Source organism: Erythrolamprus reginae, chromosome 5 (assembly GCF_031021105.1).
Source record: "Erythrolamprus reginae isolate rEryReg1 chromosome 5, rEryReg1.hap1, whole genome shotgun sequence".
NCBI lineage: Eukaryota > Metazoa > Chordata > Lepidosauria > Squamata > Dipsadidae > Erythrolamprus > Erythrolamprus reginae.
In genome coordinates, this window is record NC_091954.1 from 73,431,955 (window position 1) to 73,452,752 (window position 20,798).

Below are 20,798 nucleotides of genomic sequence, written 5' to 3' on the forward strand. Positions count from 1 at the left end.
ATTTTGTCTTCTTATTGGTTATTGGTCTTTCTGTGCAAGTACTGAAATGTTCACCAATGCCATAATGTTATTTCACAGAAGTTGACACTTTTCCTAAGTCTAAATATAAATACCATTTAGAGTTGATTAGATTTTCTTGAAACATAGCATTTATGGGTTATATAAATGAACACTTTCAAGGTATCAAATATTATATTGCAGTGATGGTGAATCTTTTTTTGCTCGGGTGCCAAAAGGATGTGCATGCCTGCGATAGCATGCATGTGTGTGCCCACACCACAATACAATCTTCCCCCCCACATGCTTACACTCCTTCACTCGAAACAGAATACGCTACGAGACTAGAATTTCAATCCTGGGCTTAGAACTTAGACGCCTTAAACAAGATCTAAGTACAGTATTGCCCACAAGATCATATGCTGCAACGTCCTGCCTGTCGGCGACTATTTCAGCTTCAACCACAACAACACAAGAGCACACAACAGATTTAAACTTAATATTAACCGCTCCAAACTTGACTGTAAAAAATATGACTTCAGTAACCGAGTTGTTGAAGCATGGAACTCATTACCGGACTCCATAGTGTCATCCCCAAATCCCCAACACTTTACCCTTGGATTATCCACGGTTGACCTATCCAGATTCCTAAGAGGTCAGTAAGGGGCGAGTACAAGTGCACTAGACTGCCCTCCGTCACCTGTCCTATTGCTCTCCTATATCTCCTCTACCTTTCTTCTATTCCTATATCTCTTCTTCTAGTCTTTCATTGATATGTTCTATTCCTATAACTTATCTTCTATTCTTTCTTAGATATATTTTACTATGAGTATCTCCTCTATAACCTTCATCATGTATTTGACTATGTGTATACCCACTAAAACCCTCATTGTGTATTGGACGAAATCAACCAACCAACCAACCAACCAACCAACCAACCAATCAATCAATCAATCAATCAATCAATCAATCAATCAATCAATCAATCAATCAATCAATCAATCAATCAATCAATCAATCAATCAATCAATCAATCGACTGCCCCCTCGTGCTTTCCCCCACATGCACACAGACCTCACTGAAGCCTCCAGAGCTTAAGGATGGTGAAAATTGGGCCCAATGGGTCTACCGGAAGTTGGTTTCTCAACTTTCAATAGGCCTGTTGTGCCATTTTTTGGCCTTCGCCAGGATTCAGGAGGCTCTCCTGAAGCCTGGAGAAGGCAAAAATGGCTTCCCCCTGCCCTATGGAAGGCCAAAAGTCAACTGGCCAGTGCGAACATGTGTGTTGGAGCTGACATAGGGCAACACCCAGTGAAGAGGGCTACCAAATGTTTTTTACTACCACACTGTGGGCGTGGCTTATGCAGAATGCCCTGCATTTTCTTTCAACATCTTTCACTGCAAATTGGGTGCTCTGGGGTGGAGCTTCATTTTTGCCAACCCATTGCGTTTCCCCCTGTCCGGGCAGTGACCCACCCCTGGCAACGCCTCGCGTGCCCTCAGATATGGCTCTGCATGCCATCTGTCGCACCCGTACCATAGGTTCACCATCATGGTTATATTGAATAGTTACACTTCCATTCAATGTCACTTTAGGAAATTCCTATGACAATACTTTAAAGATGAATGATGTTTCTTTTGTCTTTGCTTTGTGAATCCCACCATCATGGCTTGCAGATCAAGGTTAGCTTAGTCTGATGTGTGAACTCACTCAAGTAGTGGAATACTCCTCTTTGATAATATGAAAACAGAAAATATACACTGAGTTACAGAATTTATAAATAGTAGTTATACTACCTGCAATAAAATGGTATTTTAACTCTTTTATTATTAAAGTAAAATAATTTATTGGCCTTAGTGAAACTCTTGTCAGTAAAAAACTATTAAAATATAAATAATTTTGAGATGAATATCTTTAACATCAAAATTAGAAATACAACATTTTTGTTAGTTTTTGAGCCAGAAAAAAAAATTGTACCTGGTTTTCCATAAAACATACACTTTCTATCCACATGTAGATTTAACACTGTATTTATTCGTTACATGGACGGGACAATTATATTTGATGTTCGGTTGGGGCGCCATACTTTAATGAAAAATAATTTCAACACTGATGTATAACTATAGTTATAGCCATAAATATGGAGTGAGTGAAAAACATTTCAGAACATACATTTTCTTTATTTATAAACACATCAGATCACCTGTTCAGTCTTAGATGCTGCAGCATCATACAGACAATAAATACATTTGTAAAACTCAATTTTACTCCTCTGCCCAACAACTGTCCTGTTTTCCCCTTACAAATTTCATTTTTCTATACTGTGCACCCTAATGATTCCACGTTGGAGTGCACAGGGGAAAAATTATAATGTCATTAAAAGTTACTATAAATTTCAGATCAGCATCACTTCTAATCCGATACACAATTTTACTGCCTCCATAAAACAGGTGATTTGCAGTGGTCTGAGGCGTCTCCAAGAACATTTTACTTCTTTTAAAATTAAACATACCAAGTTTGTGCTGAATTGAGAGTGCCAGAATAAAATGAGGATAAAAAGAAGAGGGAAGTGTCATCAGATAGGAATTGCAACTGAATCTTTATATATGCCATCTTGGCACTGTGGTACTAAATATAGTGCCAGGTAAATAGATGTGCTGAAATATTCAGAATAAAATAACAAATGTTTCAAGAACAGAAGAGCAGAGACATGGAACTACTGAGGGACAGAATAAGATCCAGTTAAAGGAAGGGAATGCTTAGTGGACTCTTGGTGTATAGTAATGTATATCACTAGTATAATAATTTTTGGAACTTAACTGTTGATATCTACAGCTTTTAAAAAAACCACAACATAAATGTGTCATTAAGATAGAATATTACAATTAGTATATAAACAAATGTCATATAATATTCAGCATGACATTTTTACAATCCAAAGTAGACATAAACCACAGTTTATGAGAAAAATTTGAAAGTCAAATTTAGTGATAGTAATTTTTCAAATAAGATAGTATTAAATAAATATTAACCCAGGATGGAATCTCACATAGATGTCAAAAGTGGGAAAGCAATTAAAATATGTTCATTTAATCTGCTACATATCACAGAACCAATTTCCAACCTTGTTTCCTAAACTGTGAATAATCGTTGCTTTTGCATGGAATCACAGTGACTATAAGTAACAAAATTCATTATTCCTCTCCAGATAATATCTTATAGTCCTTGGCATGTATACCATCAATGACTATCTGAGTTTTAAAATGGCCTTTTGTGCAATTAGCACTGCTGATGTTAATTGCACAATGCATTTGGTGGTGATCAGTTGAGTTCTGATTTGTAAGCTGAGCCTTTTCTTGGACAATTTCTCTTACAATTTCTCTTAAAATAGAAAATGTCTACTGTGACCAGGAGAGATTTTACATAGTTACACCTCATATGTGCATCTCTTCCTGGATAAGGTAGCATTACATATAGTCATTTATCTCCTTTTGATAAACAGCTTGCCTTCAGAAGTTGTGGGATCTTCATCACCGGAGACTTTCAAGAACAGGTTAGAATGCCATTTATCAGAACTGATGTAGGGCAGCGATGGCAAACCTATGACACGGGTGCCAGAGGTGGCTCGTGGAGCCATATCTGCTGGCATATGAGCTGTTGCCCTAGCGGAGCTCCAACATGCATGTGTGTGCTGGACAGCTGATTTTTGGCTTGCATAGAGCAGTGTTTTTCAACCAGTGTGCCATGAGACATGGTCAGGCAAGCTGTGGGGAAATTAAACAAGGGTCCCCAAACTATGGCCCGCATGCTGGATACAGCCCGCGGAGGCCATTTATCTGGCTCGCCGCCAGCCACCTCCATCCGAACATAAACATTCCCCTCACAATTCCTGCAGCTATCAGCGACAGAAGAGTGGAGGCACAGGGAATGCTCACTGACCAATCACCTTCTAGGATTCATCCCGACCACTAGCGATGAACCAATAGCAGGCCACCTCTCATCCACACCCAGGAAGGTCCCCGCTCGGGCTGCCGCGCACTTGTCATTGTGTAGCCATGGTGAGTAGCTGAAGCTGCTACTCTTCCCCATGGTCCTGATTTCTAATCCTGGTCAGGACTGGAGGTAAATGTTGCCACCACTAGATGAATCCTCAGCCTCAGCTGGTTATGTCTATCCTGATGGTGTATATAGATATTTGACCTTTTTCTTTTTATAATAAGCCCCCACAGAGGGTGATATACAATGCATCAAAATGTTATCTATATTGTATATGACATTTAGAAACTATATTATTAACTATAGGTATAATGTGTACTGCGCTAGACTGTCATTTTGTGTCATTTTGGTTGGTCGTATGCCCCAGGATTTTGTAAATGTAAAAAATGTGCCCCGGCTCATTGGCATAGAGGCTCTGAGAGGGCATTTTTGGCTGCCAGAGAGACTCTGGGTAGATGGAGGAGGGCATTTTTACCCCTCCCCCAACTCCAGGAAAGCCTTTGGAACCTAGGGAGGGCAAAACACGAGCCTACTGGGCCCACTGGAAGCTGGGAAGCAGATCATTTCTGGCCTCCAGAGGGCCTCTGGAGGGGTGGGGGGAAGGTGTTTTCACTCTCCCCAGGCATTAAATTATGGATGTGGGCACTCACGCATGCACGATAGCACACAAACAGGCTCTTTTGACAACCAAGGAAAAACAGGTGGCCATCACTGGTGTAGGGTCTCTTGCTTGAGCAAGGGATTGGACTAGATGACCTACAAGGTCTCTTCCAACTCTAAGGTCAAAAGGCTCCATCAAAACCATTATCCAACTTTATATCACCCACATCAGAGTTCCTCAAACTTTCTGGTTTTCTGGACCTCTTGGGGGGCAGGGGGGAGGGGATAGTTCTAAAAGTGTAGTGTGAAAGCATCATTGTACAATAACCTTTCTCTCAATTGACTCAGCATTTGCTGAGCCATGGAGAAGGGAAGAGACTAATAAATGTTCCAGAATTTTGAAACAAAAATGAGTCAATCCATCTACCCAAAAGATGTCATGGAATGCTTCTATTTCTTTACCCTTCTGTAATAGATTTGTTCACATTGTTGTGTATAATTTGAGCCTGCTCTGGAAAGGTAGTCTAGTAAGAAACCAGAGATAGCTGGAAGGGTTGGAGGAAAGGACATACTTCAGGCCCAATCCTATGTCAAAGAAGCAAGTAAGGAATGAGGCTATTTTTCAATTCAGTTATACTGAAGAATTGTCTTGCAGTCTTTAGATATCCTTATTTATCATTGCCAAGGAAGAGAATGGGCTCAAGATCAGAGTAAGCAGACTCTAATACTGGCCACCATTTTATTTACTCTATAAATTTCAGTGGATGCTAGGTAATAATGACAATAATAGACTCAATTGGCAAAGAATGTGATGTAATTTATTTTTCTTGTTTGAGATGGATTCCCCCAAAAAAGTTCGGGTTCGGGTTCAGGAGAACACCGAGAACCCCCCCCCCGGCTGTTTCAAAAGGTGACAGTCGGGCAGCGGCCCCTAGCGGAGCACCATTTTGCGATCTGTGGTGGGTTTGTAAGTCGAAAAAAGTTCGTAAGAAGAGGCAAAAAATTTCCGAACCCTGGGTTCGTATCTCAAAATGTTCGTATCACGGGGGGTTTGTATCACAAGGTACCACTGTATATATTGCTCATAAACAATATAGGAAGGAACTGAATGGTCACCTTAACAACATGGGCATCATACAACCCCGAGTCCTCGGAGAGGTGTGGCATACAAATATAATAAATTATTATTATTATTATTATTATTATTATTATTATTATTATTATTATCATCATCATCATCATCATCATCATCATCATCATCATCATCATCACAGTGGATGGGAAAAAAAGTATTAAAGTACTCTGTACTTTACCAAGAAAATCACATGGATAGGCAAGGGGAAATTATTGATAATAGAATACTCTGAGATAGATTATGGACCTCTCAAATCAGACAGTATTGATACTACTAAGAAAGAGCAGAAGATCCTATGGAGTGCTAACAGAGCTTATAACTAGACTATTAATGTTGCCATGCATGGGGCAGAAAAATCTGAAGCTGCAGAAACAGAATTACAATGGGAAGATGAAATGTAAGAAGCATGAGCATGGGAAAGTTCAGCAGAGAGAAAAATGAAATCAATTGATTACATATTGACATTTTAGACATCAGAGAATTGGAATGGACTAGAATTGAACTAAGGAGCATGCTGATTTCTACTCATAGCATGAACAGCAGGAAAGCAATGTTGCTGCTTATCAGATAGGATGTAGCAAGAACAGTACTTGGGTACAATGCAATCAGGATTCAAATAATATCAGTTTGGCTTTACTGACAACACTTTAAAATGCAAACTATCCACATTCATTATCCTAAATATTGATGAAGCAGAAGGGAAAGTTGATGTGTGTTGTAATCACATTCAATACAAAATTAACATAGCATATAAATAGGATTGTACTGGAGACAGCAATAATGGAAACTGTATGTAAGAAAGAAAAATAGTAGTTGGACTGCTATTTCTACTTGGACTAGGAAACTGGAGAACTATTTATCAAGTTATACCTACCCAATGATTTTGTCACTGTAGCATAGTCTTCTAATAGCCAAAATGATGCCTATATACAATGTATATACAGAGCACATAGAAATCAAACAGCTATTTTTCCCCAACAAGAAACTAGAAGAATTCAGTTACAGCAGCAAATCCATGGCTGGGGTTTGACTGTAGATCATAAACTGCTCATGTGCAAGTTCCAAGCTAAAGTAGCAGAAAAAGGATACTGAATTTTTAATTTCTCAGAAGATCAACATTCATTTGGAAAACACTAATTTTCTAGACAATTGACTGTATCTGGTCTCACATTCAAGCCAGAATGGCTTAAAGAACTCAGTGCTTTGCAACCAGATGCTGTTTGTGATCCCTTGCCTGCTAAAACTGACAATTAATACTCTTTAAGGACATTCCCAGTCGCCTTCTTTTTCAGTGCAGTACTCTCTGGTTTTTCTTTAGACAGATAGAGGACAGGATTCCTACAGCACATGCTCAGAAGACACAACAAATGAGAGGAAACAAAATGCAGAAGGGGAGCCCATTATCTGTTTAACCTCTAGACCATAGACATTCTTGTGGCATTGCAGACTGAATGACAAATCAGTCCAGCTTAAATTGAATTCCTACCCTCTTTATTGAATTCCTATGAAGTACATAAAAGATAGCAAATAATCACAACTGTTTCTAAAATAGACTGCTCTTTTACAATTTAACCTTGAATGTAACCAAACACTGGCCTTGGGACTCTGATGAATTTTGTGCCTTCCTCCTCATGTCATCAACAAAGTTGGTGAACTTTGGTAAATAAAACTGTCTCTGCGTGTATGAAATGTGAGAAGTAAGAGAGAGAGAGAGAGAGAGAGAGAGAGGTGAGAGAGAAAGAATGTGTGCGTGAGAGAAAGTCTATGCATGAAACAAATACTGTTTAACTTAATTGATTGTGCTTTTGTCCACCAGTCTTGTGGCCCTGGGAAAACTTTAATAGTTGCATTTTTAAGAGATTGGAAGACATGACTAAGTGCTTTTTCTATTTTTAGAATTAGTTGGGCACATAAACCAGGGAGTTTGAAGATGAACTCTGAAAACAAATGGATTAAGTGGGGGATCCTGTTGGGTAGAAAAAATTCTAATTTTAGTTTTAGCCAGCACAACGAGTCTACGGAGAAGGGCGGCATACAAATCTGATTAATAAATAAAATAAATGAATAAATAAATAAATAAACATTGTTCTGCTGGCAATAAAGACATTTCTTCTGTTAAAGGTTGCTCATTTGGCTTGGGTTGTCCAAGTATTTATTTATTTGATTTTTTTAATGCTACCCTTCTCCTTAGACTCAGAGAGGCTCGCAACATGTTAGCAATAGCACTTTTTAACAGAGCCAGCATATTGCCCCTACAATCTGGCTCTTCATTTTACCCATCTCAGAAGGATGAAATGCTAAGTCCACCTTGAGACGGTGATGAGATTTAAACCCCTGACCTGCAGATCTAGCAGTCAGCTTTAGTGGCCTGCAGTACTGCACTCTACCCACTGCACCGAATATTATTTATTTGTCAGAAAAAGTGAAAATGACCAGGCTTTAGGCAACCTTCAATATAGACGATTAATTCAAACAGACGATCAACAAAATTAACCCCTCTTTTATTTTACAAGACACTATGCTAAAGAATAATACAGCTGCTGTGTCCATTGTTAAGTTTAACATTGCAAATTGGGTTTTCAAAAATATGAATAACCATGCAATGGTTATATTTTTTAAAAATATGTAGCCTAGCCATCTAAACCTACGATTCCTGTTTCCCCCGTTTGAAATTATGCACATATGCCCCCTCTTTTGTGAATAAAAATGTCTGAAGATCTATATGGAGTGTTTTGCTTTTTTATCTATCTGTTTGAAAAGTGGACCGACTGAAGAGAGAGATTAGATTAAAAAATCAGGAAGGAGAAATGATGGGTTTGAAATAAATTCATGGAGCACAGCATTAATTAACAGAGCCAATGCTGGGGTAGAGGAAAGGGGGAGTGATAGTGTGGAAAAGTCAGTAAAAACAGGGGAAAAGAGACATATTTGAACCAATCCAAGCCACATCTCTGATTGCGCCTGAACAAAAGCATCAAATTTCACTGTAACATAATGCAGTGTTTCCCAACCTTGACAATTTGAAGATATTTGGACTTCAACTCCCAGAATTCCCCAGCCAGCATTCGCTGGCTGGGGAATTCTGGGAGTTGACGTCCAAATATCTTCAAGTTGCCAAGGTTGGGAAACACTGACATAATGTGTGACAAACCACTTTAGAACTTAAATATTTTAGGATGTTGGATTAAGGGAGGAAAAAAAAAAAACCCTTCAGCTTTTATTCCAGTACACAGAGAGGTGACACAAGATTGTTTAAAATGTGTGGTGGGGATCAGGGGGAATTTGTGGTTGCTCAGCCTTATGACTTACAACTTTCAGGAAGAAAAGGCCACAAAGGAGAAACTAGCAAGTCTTTACTTCCTAGCAGAATTCTCTGCTTCTCCTCCTTCAAGCTTTTGCTTCCATGCTAAGGCAAAAAACCCAGCATCGCACTTTCTAAGCACATTGTGGACAATGAGCAAGTGAACAATTTGGGCTTTGAACTTGTTTTGCGGAGAGAGAGAGAGGTTTAAATCAGACTCTGTATGATTTTTATTAATATTGCTTCTTCATTGCTTATTTGACCCCTATGACAATCATTGTTGTACCACATGATTCTTGACAAATGTATATTTTATTTTATGTACGCTGAGAGCATATGCACCAAGACAAATTCCTTGTGTGTCCAATCACACTTGGCCAATAAAAATTCTATTCTATTCTATTCTATTGCTGGGTGATGACGATGGTGGAGGTTTAGTTTCTCTCATAACAGGGGAAAAATGATCAAAAAATAAGAAAACAATCACTGTTTGAAAGTGAAAGAAGGGCACCTCCCCCCTCTCCCCCCATCCTTTCCCCCCCTACTTTGACATCTCAGTGTTTTTTTTTTCTTTTAGCTGCCGTTTCTGGGATAGGTGATAACTGCCAGTAATAGGATTAGCATTGATTTCTTTAGCAAGAACAGAGATGTGGCAGTTCCAGCCATTTACTGAACTGCCAGCTTTGAAATATATAAAAAGGTGGGGAGGGGAAAAGAAAAGAAAGAAAAAGAAAGAGAGCTGTAGAAAAAAAAAGCATTTTAAAGCTATGAAAGCCTGTGTGAATTAAAATAAGTGCACCGTGCTTGTGTAAACTCATGCACGGACACACATGGAGTGTGGGTGCATGGACACATGGATGCACTTCCATCACATGCTTATAAAGAAATATAGGGTGCTTTTTGTGGCTCTGAGATTAAGGATCAAAAGGACCGTTTGTGTTCTAAACTTCAAGAAAGTGTTTCTAAAATCATTTTACTTTCTTCTTTCAATTGCTAATGCATTTTAAAAAGCTAATCTTAACATATTTACTATTGTATTTTGACTTTTTTTTTTAACCTTGAAATGTAAGCAACAGCAAAGCAAGAACATATGGAGGGGAAATAAGTGGATCGGAGGAGGAAGTACAACCTATAATGGCTGTTTGAGTATCAGGCATTAGTGCATATTGGCACAGAATCAATATTCTCTTTCATTCTTTTTATTTTCAATTGTTCTCTCACCACCCCAATTCTTTCATAATCTGTTTTTTTAAAAACACACACAATGGAGTACACTAAATTATTGCAAATCAGTGCAGGGCCTATGAAGTAGATAATCTATTTCCCTTCAGTCTTTAATGAAGTTGGAATGCATCCTACATTTACAGAGACATGGCTGCTGATGTGAAAGCCAGAACCAAAGTGTTGCACTGCGTAAAGATGGCACCATCACAAATCACAAAATTTTATGAACTTTGAAGCGGCTACAGAAAAATACTAAACCAGCTGCTGCATTTTACGGTTATGTAGTGATCATTTGACATCCATAAGCTTATAAGTCTAATATAATAATATAATTTTGTTGTAAATTGAATGTGTGTCTCTCTCTGTGTGTAAATGTCTATTGTAAAGCATATATATATATACAGTATATATATCTTGTTGTATTATCTTTTCATAGGATAATTCTTTGCACTGCATGGTATAAAAAAAGATATTGAAGCTTTTATTTAATTAGTCAAGAACTCTTACTTTTGCATAATCACATACAAGTGTTGGAATTTCAACACAGTGTTCCAAAGAATTTGGAAGTAATTGCAGGGACTAATGAATTGCCAGCAATCTGCTTTGTATGTATATATAGTTAGAATTTCCCAACTGCTCAACAGATTGTTCAATTGTTCAATTGCTCAAGAGTTGTTAACCTAATCCTACGTAGCTTCTGCTCTAGTAATTTCACACTACTAACCAGAGCATACAAACTTTCACCAAACCAATCATTGAATACAGCTCATCTGTCTGGAACCCACACTGCATTTTGGACATAAACTCTTTAGAAAATGTCCACAGATACTTTACTAGAAGAGCCCTCCACTCCTCCACTATCAACAGAATACCCTACGCTACTAGACTTTAGAAAGCTTAGAACTACGTCGCCTTAAACACGAACTAAACATAGTCCATAAACTCATCTGCTACAACATCCTTCCTGTCAATAACTACTTCAGGTTCAATTACAACAACACATAAGCACACAACAGATACAAACCTAAAGTAAACCACTCCAAACTCGACTGCCGGAAATACGACTTTAGTAACCAAGTAGTTAGTGCAAGGAACTCACTACCTGACTCTGTAGTCTCATCACCTAACCCCCCAAACTTTATCCTTAGACTATCCACTGTTGACCTCACTGTCGATTCCTAAGAGGTCAGTAAGGGGCGTGCATAAGTGCACCAGCGTGCCTACTGTGTCCTGTCCTACTGTTTCTCTCTTACTGCTTTCATGTATATAAACATTGTTATATCTTTGTATGCTACCAATATGTACTTGAATGAATGAATGAATGAATGAATGAATGAATGAATATAGATGATAAGTTGTGCTCAGCCCAGGACACAGTGGTTAACAAGAAGTGTCCTTGCTGAACCAAAGTCCTTGTTCTTCTATTACACGTAGTCATCATTAGCACACTTTATAACAAAGGCCCAACATATCAAGAAAGCACATCAAGCCCTTTGAAGAAATTACTTTTTTAGAATTTGTATTTGTATTTTTAAGCATTTAACTTGGTTCATCATCCCAAAATGGATGAAGCTGATTATGTGGGTCCTCAGCAGTCAGCATTCAGGCCCGGCTACACAGGAAAACTGCTTTGGTTGCGCTGATGGATGATCTCTGGCAAGCCTGGGATAGGGGTTTATTATCTATCCTGGTGCTTCTTGACCTCTCAGCGACTTTCAATACCATCGACCATGATATCCTTCTATGCAGTCTGGAGGGGTTGGGAATGGGAGGCATCGTCTTATGGTGGTTCTCCTCCTACCTCTCCGGTCGGTCATAGTTGGTGTTAGTGGGTGGGTGTGCATCAGAGGTAGAGTCCTAGGTCCCTCCCTTGTGGAGTTCCTCAGGGGTCAGTCCTCTCCCCCCTGCTGTTTAATATCTACATGAAACTGCTGGGTGAGATCATCTGAGGGCACAGGGCGAGTTGTCATCAGTATGCTGATGATACTCAGCTACACATCTCCACCCCGTGTCCACTCAGTGAAGAAGTGGAAGTGATGTGCTGGTGTCTGGAGGCTGTTAGGGTCTGGATGGGTGCTAACAGGCTCAAACTCAATCCCGACAAGACGGAGTGGCTGTGGATTCTGCTTCCCACCTGGGAGGGAATGGACGGACAGAGAGGGTCTGCAACTTGGGCATCCTCTTCGATCCACAGCTGACATTGGACCATCATCTTTTGGCTGTGGTGAGGGGGGCATTTGCCCAGGTTCACCTGGTGCACCAATTGTGTCCCTATCTGGATAGGGAGTCTCTACTCACAGTCACTCATGCTCTTATCACCTTGAGGTTCGACTACTGCAATGCTCTCTACATGGGGCTACCTCTGAAGAGCATTTGGAAACTGCAAATTGTGCAGAACGCAGCCGTGCGAGCAGTTGTGGGCTTGCCCAGACACGCACATATCTCTCCAACATTACACGGACTGCATTGCCTGACAATTGGCTTCTGGATGCAATTCAAAGTGTTGGTTATGGCCTATAAAGCCCTACATGGCATCGGACCAGAATGCTTACAGGACTGCCTTCTGCCGCATGAGTCCCAGTGACTGGTTAGGTTCCACAGAGTCAGCCTTTTCCAGGTCCCATCAACTAGAAAATGTTGCTTGGTGGGGACTAGGGGAAGAGCCTTCTCTGTTGTGGCCCCAGCCCTCTGGAATCAGCTCCTCCCAGATATTCATACTGCCCCCATCCTCCTTGCCTTCTGTAAGAGTCTCAAGACTCATTTATGTCACCAAGCTTGGGTTTATTAGACTTCTGCCCCCTGGCCAACAAAAGTTATGCGAGTTAGTGGACTGAATAGGTATGAGTTTTTTTATGGCCTTAGGGTTTTTAGATTGTTAGTTATTAATTGGATTCAGGATGCTATAAATTGTTATTTCATATGTTGTAAGTCGCCCCGAGTCCTTGGAGAGGGGCGGCATAAAAGTCCAATTAATAAATAGTAAATAAATAAATAAAATGTTGTCATAAGGCTATCCACCTTACAATCTTAAAATGATACAACAGAAAAGAAATAATGAGCAATAAACAAACAAACACACCATTTCTTAAAGCTAATGGCTTTTTAAAAAAAAGCCAGTGCAGTATGGCAGTTAAGGTGTTAGATACGAACACATTGTCTGATTAGAGCCCAGTCATTCTCCCTCTGACCAACCTGTCTCACAGGGTTGGACTTGTGGGAAGAGATTGAATGAGGGAATGTTTTGCTGAGCAGCTGGAAAAAAGGTGGGTAAGCCGAGTATTTTATCAATGTCTAGTATAGCAACCGCTCAAGATGAGGAATTATTAAATGGGGCTGATCTTTGAGTAGGGCTGATGGAGTAGCCCTTTTATTAACTTCCATGCTAAAGCTTCTAATTTGCAAACTATTAATAAATGTAGACTGCAAGTTCTTTAAAACAGAGTATTGTTTCCTGCCTTCTGTAAACTGGCACCTATAACGATGTTTACAATCAGCAAGAATTATACATCCTTTTACCTGTATATAATAATAAGAATACAGTTCAACAAAAAATATTTTAGCTTAACTTGACTTGTTAGTATTCAGTTATTTAATAATGGCTTTCTAGCCAGAGAACATGGACTAACAGGAACAAACTGTATAGTTTTTCAATAAGACTTTATTTGAAATTAGTTTTTAAACATCTATGGTAGAAATCTGATTTTTAAAAATCTAATGATTTGCAATATTAATCTAATTTTTGTAATGAAAATAATTCTGAAGCAAGTTACTCAGGAGAATCTTTATCAGCCAATGTTCTCAAAGAGTTTTACCCTTTTTTCATTTAGTTGCTCAAATAATATAGCAGATAAGCTACAATAAACAGTTTTGGATCTGGTCCATATTTTGTATCTTTTTTATTTGGATGAGTGTTATTGGTCAAGGATTACAGGGATGGAATTCATCTGTAGAGACTCACACATAGATATTTCAGATGACTTAAAAACTTGATAGTTAGTGATATAGATCATATCAGAGATGGACTACACTTTCGCATGCTTTTTTTCTGGTACAAATGATATTATTAAAGGCTGAAACAAAATTTAAGCCTTACCTATTCCAGAGATGTTATCAGGCAGGAACATTTAAAGGCAGGAGCTCCTGCCTTTAAGGGCTTTAATGATGCTCATTACACAATTACAGTAATACAGTAATTATAGTCTTCGGAGAGGGGTGGCATACAAATCTAATAAATAAATATACTTAAGATTTTTACAAAATTGTTACTCCTCAATAATCAGGATGTTGAGGGGACCTCACACCTGCAAAGATATGGACATGCAGAATTCCACATTGTTGAGGAGAATGTCAGGAGGGCCTGAATGGGCACATTTGAATTCTATGCTTGTTAAAATTACTATATTTAATATTAGAATTTTAGATTTAGCAACAACCTTCAGTGACATAATTCAATGTTTAATATGTACCAGAGATGTCTTACTTATGGAGAAAGGCCACATAGAAACACTAAAAGGTTTTCATAGAAATTACTACTACTGTACTACTACTGCTGCTACTAATACTACTATTATCATTATCATTATCATCATTATTATTAATTATATTTGTATGCTGCCCTTCTCGGAAGACTTGGGGCAGCTCACAAGACACAATATAAAACAATGCGTACAACAAATCTAATTAATTAAAAACTACAAGCTAAAATACCAATATATTAAAATCAGTCAACCAATTCAATCACAACCATACATCACATTGAGTAGACTGGGGGGTCTTGATCTAATTGCCCCATGCCTGGTGACATAAGTGAGACTTGAGACTCTCTGGAGGAAGCTGATTCCAGAGGGTCGGGGCAGCGACAGAGAAGGCTCTTCCCCTAAGCCCCACCAGACGACATTGTCTGGTCGACAGGACCTGGAGAAGGCCAAATCTGTGGGAACCTACCGGCCACTGGGATTCATGTGGCAGAAAAAATAGATTTTGTGAAATAGTAAAAAAATAATAATCTGATTGTTTCCTTTATTGGGCCTTTTTTCTACATGATAATATACAAGAGAGAAATGAAATTATAGACTTATTGAGCAGTAACAGATACGTAACTTTTGACAGACTTTTCACTTTCTGAGTTTCATTTTTTAGCTAATAGCTAACCTATTCTGCTTTTGAGCCTAGCCAAGTTCTGCCAAGTGCTGATACTTATTTATCAACAATTATTTGGAAATTGTTGTTAAATTGAAATTCTGATGGAACCCACAGACTTAAATACTTGATTTTTGATAAACATTCCCTCCTCCAGAAATCTCTCTATGCTTTGTTTCATGCAGTTTAAATGGTTCCCTAAGCATCCGTGTTATAAATCACCACACAAAGTCTTTTTCCTTTTCTTTTTCAGTTCTCAGTTTTAAAGATTGAGGTACTCAACTTGTTTTGAAGATTTTTTTTATAGGACCTGACTTCTGTTTTCCAGGACAATAGTTCAACACATATTCCTTGGTTATTAATAAATTGGCTAGCTACATCTAGAATGTAATTTTTCTTTACCGTTCTTTGAAAAGAAGCTATGAAAAACATATAGCAGCACTGATGCATCTTCCAAAATAATGTCCTGTAGAGGAGACATTTCATTCTGGAGGACTGAATGAGAGCTCTCTGTTTAGAACAACAAAATATAAGCAATACAACCATCTTTACTTACGTTTCTAGCATTTATATTAAGCTGGAGTTGGAAATGAGGCCATCTTTGATTACTTGTGTGGTCTTTTTAAAATGTTGCTTTGTTGCTGGTGCTATAAACTTGTTATTCAACTATTGTCACCCATTACAGAACAATGTTCCTTAGGGCTTGCTTAGTAGTGATATATGCCCCTGACTGTTTTGTAAATCACATACTACAAACAAAGGGCATACAACAAATATGTTTGTGCCTGGAGAGGGAGAGTTCTGAACTACATTTGAAAAAGAATTTATGATCTTTTGTTACACTTTGTCTTGCCAATAAAGAAATCCCTCCAATTGTAAAATGGTAGAAAAGGAATAGAGCACTTTGAGAGGATGAAAAGGAAAAATGAGTTCGATTGGCATCCATCTGGATATAAGAGTTAAGAAAGAGGGACTGTGAAATCAAAAGTGAGCTCAGAATTGCCAGCCTATGAGATAGTAAAGGAAATAATGTTTCTAAGAGTTTGAACTTTTTAATGTAAAGGAACAATGAAATAGTTTTACCTATTTGCTACCCTCATTATGCAGTTGGAAAAACTGTTCTAATATATTGTACTCACATCTTGCTGCAATAAAAGCTCATTTGTCCAGTTCCTTAAAAATCAAGAGATTTCTCTCTCTCTCCAGAGCTGAAATAAGAATCAACAATGCTTCAAAGCAAAAGAAATGGAAGTAGCATGAAGATTATATTAAGGCGTCCATGTGTTATCACTGCACAGACATGCTGTCAAAATTATGAAAAGCCAAATAGACAGAGATGGAGGAAAATTTGCTGATTTTGGAGGCAAATTTTTGGAAGCAAATTTACTGCGAGTTGTGATAGCAGCAAAAGATATCTTTGAAATTCCTGCTTGTTAGTCTCCTTTCCATATAAATATTGCCATTTTAGTGTGGAATGTATTAATATTGAATGTTAGAATGTTGAGAATAATAGCTTGCCAATCCTTATGGTGGGGGAGAGGAGTTCAAGCAAAGAACGGGGAAGGAAATGTGTCACTAAATGAATTTTCTCATATATATACATGTGGATATTTTACTGTGTAGCATTATTTCATTTGTGTTAGAACGTGCATTCCTACATTTTTCCAGAGTAGCTCTATAATGCTAGTGACAGTATTGCTTTCCTAATTTGCATGTTCTTTTTTTAAAAAAAATCACATTGGGCATTGGGTTGGGGAAGACTGGATTAAAGTATGATAGTTTGCCAAATAAATTAATTTGCCACAACCCAGATAACATCACATGAATATGTAAAGACTACATATATGTGTAAGATTTATTTATTTATTGCATTTATATGCCGCTCATTCCAAAACGCACTCATAAATGGATAATTTATGTATATCTGTCTCTGGTTAGTTTGGGAAGTTTGTGTTCAAAGGAATGGGTTCCTAGAGGAGATGAAGAGAAAAATTGTCAAAGAAGCCAAAAAGGAAGATATTCAAATGACAGTATAAAAAGTAGTAAAGTAAACGATCAAGGGGAAAAAAAACCCTGTTAGAAGTAATCTGATTTATTTTACTAATATTGATCTAATATCTAAATATATTGAGAATAACTACTGCAGATAATAGAAGTAAAGACATACACTGCTTTCCATGGGATTAATTTAACCTTGAAAAATCAGTTGTACATCGGGAATTCTCCTAGAATCCCCATTATTCCTGAAAGGTCAGAAGCATTCAATCTAGCCTTGATTACTAGTGGTGCTCAATTTACAACCATTTAACAACTTGAAGTTGCGATGCCACTGAAAAAATGACTTACGATTGAGCCTTGTACAAACAACTGATACAACACCCTCACACTGTTCCTCAAGGAAAAAAAAAACATAGTCCAGCTGCCTTTTGAAATAAAGCACCTTTGAGACAATGGAGCAGCAAACAGAATCAGACCTGGTTAGCAATTGGGTAGGGGACTTAGGTAATATCACAGTTACAGATTCAGATGTGAAGTCAAAGAAATATTCTGGAAAAAGATTCAGCTGTGAAATCAAAGAAATATTCTGGAAAAAGGCAATGGCAAGCCACTTCTCTGTTCGTGTGAATATAGAAGGATTATGTCATGAAGTTAATCTTGGTTTGGAGATTTAATCAGAAAAAGAGCATATTCATTGTGCACAGGGACTTTGGTTCAGTCTTAGGCTGAAGTTGCTTCTGTGCTGCCCTTTTAAAACCATTTCATCCCAGCTAGGTCCACTTCAGTATGACAACTGAGTTGTCTCTGATCCCTTGTTTCTTATATTCCATTCCTGGATTATTTAATAATACTGTACTTTAGATTTTTTTTTTAAAAAAAATTGGATTTGTAAATTTATTTTATTTATTTATTTATTTATTTACTTACTTACTTACTTACTTACTTACTTACTTACTTACTTACTTACTTACTTACTTGCTTGCTTACTTACTTATTAGATTTGTATGCCGCTCCTCTCCGAAGACTCGGGGCAGCTAACAACAATAAAGTAAACAATGTAACAAATCCAATATTAAAAAGCAATCTAAAAAACCCAAATTTAAGAAACCAATGATACAAACAAGCATACCATGTATAAATTCTATAAGCCTAGGGAGAAGGGAAAATTTCAATTCCCCCATGCCTGACGACAGAGGTGGGTTTTAAGGAGCTTGCGAAAGGCAAGGAGGGTGGGGGCAACTCTGATATCTGGGGGGAGCTGGTTCCAGAGGGTCGGGGCCGCCACAGAGAAGGCTCTTCTCCTGGGTCCCGCCAACTTTGATATGTTCTACCTTTGAGGATAGATCTGCCAACTAATCAGCATCAACAATATTGTGCTTACAGTAGTTTCTTGACTATTTTAGCTTATTTAGTAATATTTTATTCTGGTTAATCCTAAAAGGCTCAGGTGGGTAAGTAGAGCCAGGAATCCCATGCAGGAAAAATGTTTGGGTTGCTTTAACTGATACAAGGAAGAATTTAGTTCTAGAAAAATACTGACCAGTTTCTCTCTCTTCCTCTCTCTCTATCCCTCCTTCCCTCCCTCTCTCTCTTTCACTGGATCTCAAATTTCATTGATTTACCCAGCATGACCTCATTGTTTGAGAATTATGAGAATTAAGTGAATTATTGTCTGCAGGCTACCAAGTCAGGGAAGGTTTTATATTCCTCTTATCTGATGGTGGGCAAAGAAACCTGTAAAACATATATTGTTAATGAATAAAATGCATAGAGCCTCAAGACATACCAGAAAAGGAAATTAAAATCTTTCCTTTGTTTCCACCTATGTATTTAAAACTGGTTGAATCAGTTCAAGCTGCCCCAGGATAATAAAATAAACCAAGCATTTCTTTCTTTGCTAAAGCAAGAGGTTATTAATAGATTGAAGTTGGATAACAAATCATCAAAATTTATAGTATCTGCAGTTCTCAGACTTGAAGCAGAAAGAACATATGCCTGCACTAAAGTCCACCGTTGTAAAAATTATTTAAAGTAATTCATAATATAGGACAGGGTTGTCAAACTCGTGGCCCATGGGCCAGATGCTTTATATGTAGCCACACCCACACCGAAGGGGACAAAAATTCACGATAGATCAAGTGACGATGATTTGACAATGTCAGTTTGACTCCCCCTGGTATAAAAGAATCCACCAAAATATAGGTGAAAAACTGCACAATAAAGTATATATTCAGGAAAAAATATCAAAGAAATCACTTTTGAAAATGAATATATAAAGAAATATGTGCACAAAAATGCAGAAGTATCTCTGCAACAGAAAAAATATACTGCTCAAAAAAATAAAGGGAACACTCAAATAACACATCCTAGATCTGAATGAATGAAATATTCTCATTGAATACTTTTGTTCTGTACAAAGTTGACTGTGCGCAACAGCATGTGAAATTGATTGTCAATCGGTGTTGCTTCCTAAGTGGACAGTTTGATTTCACAGAAGTTTGATTTACTTGGAGTTATATTGTGTTGCTTAAGTGTTCCCTTTATTTTTTTGAGCAGTGTATATTCCTTTAAAAAAAAGATTCACTCATCCTGAAAACAGAGTCAGCAGGATGTTTGTATTCCTTGTGAACAGAGCCCTACTCTATCCTGTTGGAAAGCACCTTCCATTTTAAGGGATACCCAAGCAAAGCAGTTTCTTTCTTTTTTCCAAAAAAAATGGAGATGAAGAAAGATCTTTAATAGTTCCCTTTAAAAGTTAGGACTTTCATCTCAGATTTGAAAAGCACAAAGATTGCCTAATCGGAGTTTTGATGGGGTTTATTTATTTTCAAAGTTAACTATTCCTAAATTTTTAGATTAGCTATACATTTAACACATGCATTCATTCTTCTTGCAATTTAGCAGCATCTTTTTCCACCTTTGAGAGAGAGAGTGCTTTCACCCTTCTGAACATTGCTTAAGGGACTGACCTAAGCATCGGGGAGAAAAGGCTCCATAATAATGAGCTAGGATAAGGATTTCAGGGGAAGAGCCTTCTCTGTGGTGGCCCCGGCCCTCTGGAATCAACTCCCCCCGGAGATTAGAACTGCTCCCACCCTCCTTGTCTTCCGTAAACTACTTAAGACCCATCTATACCGCCAGGCATGGGGGATTTCCCCCAGGCTTATTATAATTTATGTTTGGTATGTATGTGTTGTTTGGTTTTTTAAATTGATAGGGTTTTTAGTTTTTTCTTAATATTAGATTTGTGCCTGTACAATATTGTTTTATTGCTTGTTGTGAGCCGCCCCGAGTCTTCGGAGAGGGGCGGCATACAAATCTAATAAATTATTATTATTATTATTATTATTATTATTATTATTATTATTATTACTATTATTATCAGAAAAAGAGAATCTGGACTACCC